Here is a 5,534-nt window from a genome sequence, read left to right as displayed (position 1 = left end):
TGGCACAGAACTCACTAGAACAAGCCCAGACTAGCTGGGCTGACCCCAGTGACCTACTCAGTTACCATAACAACAAGATCTATATCTACAACCCAAAGGCCAGCCGCGCTTGGCGGAGGCGGAAGGACACATTGGGCTCAGGCCAGTGGAAGGGAGAAGATCCATGTTTACGTAGAGCTAGTGACTTGCCCGGCTGCTGCAGTGGGACCACTGACTGGAGCAACAACTGTGGGAAGAGGTCTGTGCAACCAACCCGGCATCCTGTCTCTTGGTAAGGGTGGATTTCACCTCCCAAACCCCTCGGTGTGCCCTCCGGATAGTGTCTAAATGCCTGGATAAAGGTGTAAATCTGTCCCCCAGCAGCCTGCTGCACACAACTGCGTGCGTCAAATCTGCTGCCATGCATTCAGGTTCCCCGGCGCAAGCTGATCTGATTGTGAGGACCACCATAGCGGGCCAGTCCAATCGTCCACTAGCCCAGGGTCCTGTTTCCGTCACTGGCCAGAGCCAGGTGCTTCAGAGCGGCTGAAAAGAACAGGGGGTATGTCTCCACTACCACCCTAGCTCGAACTAGGGTGGTAATGTAGTCAACCGGAGTTGCAAATGAAGCCCAGGATTTGAATTTCCCGGGCTTCATTTGCAGCTTGCCGTGCGCCGCCATTTTTAAATGTCCGCTAGTTCGGACTCCGTGCCGCGCGGCTACACGCGGCACAAACTAGGTAGTTCGGACTAGGCTTCGTTTCACGAGGAGTAACGGTAGTTCGGAATAGGAAGCCTAGTCCGAACTACCTAGTTTGTGCTGCGTGTAGCCACGCAGCACGGAGTCCGAACTAGCGGACATTTAAAAATGGTGGCACCCGGCAAGATGCAAATGAAGCCCGGGAAATTCAAATCCCAGGCTTCATTTGCAACTCCGGTTGACTACATTACCACCCTAGTTCGAACTAGGGTGGTAGTGTACACATACCCAGGCAGTTTTGAGGGACCCATCCCCTGTTGGCTGGTCGCCGTGTCTGGCAGTCGGAGGAGCTGCCCCGCTTGGAAAGGGGAGTTGATTGCTGCACACTAGGGAAGGGCTAGTTCATGTCAGCAGGGAGTCACCCGGCCAGTTAGAGCGTGGGAGGCCAGGGATAGATTTACACCCTTGCTTGCCACATGCTACGTTTGTGGAGACAAGCGCTTCATGGTTGTTTCAACCGCCTCCTCTCTGGCCTCTCCCCGTCATTACACGGCATGAGCCAGGCAATCAGTGTTTGCATCTCCAGCCCTGCAGGTAATTCTTGTTCTCTGCAGTGAAACAAGAACACTTGTGTTTTAACAGCTCCATCCTTTTAGCTTAATCCTCACATCACTCCAACCCAACAGCCCCCAGCGCCTGCTGCAAGCCACAGCCAGCTGCTGTCGGCATCACCCCACAAACAACACAACGGCAACCCAGAGCGCTCCAAAGGACAGTCACGCCCCAAAACCATGCGATTGGCTTGAAAAGCAAGAGGTTTTTTTTTAAAAATATACCATCGAATGTTGGTTCTGCTTTCTTTGCTTTCTGGACCCTGACCCCCAGAGTTCTCTCCCTCTTGATTTCAAAGGAAAATGGAGCGCACCGTGAAGAGCTTCAAAAGGACCTCACAAAACGAGGTGATTGGGCAACACAATGGCAGATGAATTTCTCAGGAGATTACAGTTAGCTAGTGTTTTTTGGTCATTTTAATTAAATAACTTGCTTTGATCTGTTTGCACTTGCAGCCACTTAAATCCCACTCTTTGGACTGATTAAAGCCCCTTTCTTTTTTATCAAGCACAGTGAAAATAATTGTTACCTGGGGGGCAGGGAGTAACCACTGTGCATATCTCTCTGACTTTGACAAAGGGGGGCAGACACCTCATAAGCGTTCTCTGTATACAACTTTCAAACATAGTAAGACAGATTTTTTTGGGGACTTTGGTCCCTTTGGAGGGTTGGTTTCTGGGTGCTGAGCCCTAGTAGCTAAGTTCTCCCAGAGCTGAACTGATTCAGCATCTGTGTTGCTCTGCAGGGGGCCGGTAAGGCCAACTTTGTGCTTTTTCTGGGGCAGATCAGAGGATCTGATCCAGGACAGGCTGGTGGGGAGCCCCAGAAAACTAGAAGGCAGATGTCAGTGGCATGATCAGCACCCCAAGGGACATCTCCAAGGGGACCACTGTGATTCTTTTACTCAACCATTGCGGCCTTCCTTACAACACAACACAACACAACACACACACAATACGCCTCCTCAGCCAAACATCAGCTAACTCTAATTCTTTAAGGCGAGGGTGGGCAACCTCAGGCTCTACATCCAGCCCCTGAGGCTCAGGAATCTCCCCACACTAGGGAGCCCACGCTGGCACTCCAGCCCCCCTGCCATCCACCCACAGGGCTGGAGCACAGAACATCTACTAGCCTGGACCCTCGTCGGCTCTGGTGTGCGAGGGAAATGGGAGGAGCGTCTTTTTCTCTCTCAGTCATGGGCTTCTCACTTGTGTGCAGCCCCCAACTCATTTTTTTGTGGGTCAGTGATCCCCCACCCCTGCTTTAATGTTATATTAGCCTACGATGCCCCATAACAAAAGCCAGGTGCAAAGGCTCTTCCCATCCCCGTGAGTTCATACATCAAGAGGCAGGTCTGAAAGAATGATCCCTGAGGGTCTCGTGAGTTTTGTAATCTGGACACTCACCTCCTTGCTCTGTGGGGTTTCTCACTGTGTCCCCCTTCTCCTCTCCCCCGCCAAAGAGCAGCAAACACAGACATTGATCCTCCTCAGATCTGAGGAGAATGCCTTTTCGGGCCCCGCACTCTGGAAACCCACTCCCCAACTGGGCTCAGAACCCCAAATAAATCATTCAGGTAAGGCCCCTTGCACAATCAAAGGAGGATGTACACGCCGATTGCTCCCCCAGATCATATGTATTTCCACTGGGCTCGATGGAAAATAAAGGTGGTTTTATTAAACACAAACAAGGATCGAAGAGGTTGCAAGTGAAAACAGGCAGAGCAAAGTGAATTACAAATTTAAAATAACAAAATCCACATCGGGAGTTCTAACACACTCAGGCTTACTGTAACCTCACCCTAAAACTGTTCTTATTTGGGCCAACCCTCCAAGCCAGGGAAGATCATTTTTCCTGGGGGTCTCGGGTTCATTTTCTTGAGTCGACTGACTGTGTTCTACAATGTCTAACTGCGTCTATGTCTAGACTACGTGGCTCTGCCGACAGAGCCATGTAAAATAGTTTATCTGACACAGTCAATGAAGAGGGGATTTAAATAATCCCCACTTCATTAAAATTAAAAAATGGCCACCGCGCTGTGCTGGCAATCGGCTGATCTGGCACAGTGCGGGAGTCTAGACGCGGATCGGTCGACAAGGGAAGCCTTTGTTGACCGCTCCTGTAAACCTTGTAACCCCCCCCCCCCCATCTCCAGCTGTGTCTAAGAAAAGACACAAGCAGCGATAGGCAGGTTAATCAGTTTTCGGCCCTTCCAAGCCTTCCCTAAGGATGAGCGGCCCCCTTAGACGGGCCAGTTGCTGATCAGGAAACAGGCCCCGAGCCATTAAACTCGGCCTAGTGACCCCAAAACCCTTCCTGTGCCTGCGGGTGCTGGGAGACTCCAGTGTGAGGCAGGGTGGGGGGTCCCCCCGAGGGACTGGGGTCTCTCTGGAGGTCTTACAACTCAGTGACTCCCACCACCTCCCCAGTTTCCCCCCCACACACTGGAATTAGCACCTGGAGGACTGTGCTCCCCTCCCCCAACCCACAATGAAACAGAAACTCAGTCCAGGACCTTGCAGGAAATTGCCCCGTTACAGTGTTTTTACAGCTCTGAATTGTGTATTATCGGCCTGCCCTAGCTCTGGAAACCTGGCGTGTGCAGGCACAGAGCCAACAACCTCCCCCTGGTTGTTTCCATGTCGAGTGTGGGGCCACTACCCCTCGTCATTTAACCATGTCGTTTCACAGACGCCAGATCCCTTCCCAGGCCCTTTGTGCCAGGGACCCTGTCTGTGGCAGAGCCGGTCCCTTATGACCAAGGAGTACCCCATGGCCAGCCCCACAGCTCCATGGTGGCGCCGTTGCAAGCAGGGTGAGGGCAGCGTGCCCCAGGGAATTTCTGGTGTGGGGCAGCAGGGGCCACGTGGGCCCGTTGGGGTGGAACACGCTGGTGCGGACTAAGCAGCCCCCTAAACAGACGCAGGCCGAAGGGAGGGCCGCGTGTCTGTCTCCCTGGGAACGGGTGTGTCTGGCTCTGGGTACGTCGCCCTGCCCGCAGCCTCCCAGCCTGGGCCGACCCACTGGGGTGAGCGAGCCTGGCGCTAGCGCTCCCCACACAGCTGTGCACACGGCACTGCGGGGTTGTGGCTTGGGCTGGGGCGGAGATTGTGAAGACCAGAGAGAGGGGAATGTGGCCCAGGGCTGGACACCTCCAACCACCCACAGGGCCAACTTGCAGGGGCATTTTCTGGAGGAAATATAAAACTCAAAGATTGAAACTACTAGAGGGCGTGTGTGTGAAATGTGGCTTCCTGAGCACCAGAGCCCATCGAGCTCTCAGGTCTGAATTTCCACCCAGAGGCCAGTGTTTGCAGGGACCTCCCAGGAGAATTCTGATGAAGTTTAAGAACATAAGAGCAGCCATTCTAGGTCAGAGCATGTAGCCCAGAGCCTGGTCTTCCGACTGCCATGGGGTGTCCACTCACGCAGGACTGGTAGCCAGGTAGGCCTGTTACCTGCACAGCCTGCCCCTGAAAGGAGAGCCAGAGGGGCAGGGGCCTTTCTGGTGGCTTTGCATGACCCAGAATCCTGCAGGAAGAAAGGAAGAGATGCCCTGCACTGGGGGTGAGTGACACTGGGCAGGAGGGGGGGGGATCTCTGGGGTTAGCTATGTCAGAGGCAGGGGAGACGATACCTGCCCCTCCCACGGGGAGACATCTGGAGTGGGGGAGTCTGTGATGGGGTGTCCAGCAAACACAGACTGGAGGGGGGTAGGACTGAGCCCACAGCCGGCACCTGGAGGAAGAGCCAGGGAGCAGGCTACTGAGTGCTAACAGTTTGCAGCAGAAGGCTGCAGGTGGAAAGGGCAGGGAGCTGGATCTGGAGCAGATTGAACCAGAACCAGGAGCTGTAGGAAGCCGGGCAGGGCAGACAGTGGGGGCTGGGAGAGGAAAGAACAGAGCTGCTGGGTTGAGGAACCCTGGATGGGAAAGCACCTGGATCCCCCCACCCAGCCCTGGGAAGTAGCCCCAGCAGGGCAGCGAATGAGCAGAGCCCTTGGGTCACTGTGGGAGGGAGAGATTGGACGAGCCGCACTTGGCAGGGCGGGCGGTGAGGGTATGTCTACCCAGCAACATTCTCTTGAAATGACCAGCGGTTCTTTCGCAGTAACTGAGTCGAAATCATGTCGACATGTCACGCTGCAGGGCTTCTTCCTCCAACTCTTGTAGCCCTCGCTGCACGAGGAGTAAGGGAAGCCGGGGGAAGAGGCTCTGTTTCAAATAAGCGCTGCGTCCACGCT

Source organism: Pelodiscus sinensis, chromosome 10, assembly GCF_052426305.1.
Source record: "Pelodiscus sinensis isolate ZL-2025 chromosome 10, ASM5242630v1, whole genome shotgun sequence".
Taxonomy (NCBI): domain Eukaryota; kingdom Metazoa; phylum Chordata; order Testudines; family Trionychidae; genus Pelodiscus; species Pelodiscus sinensis.
This window is presented reverse-complemented; position numbering follows the sequence as displayed.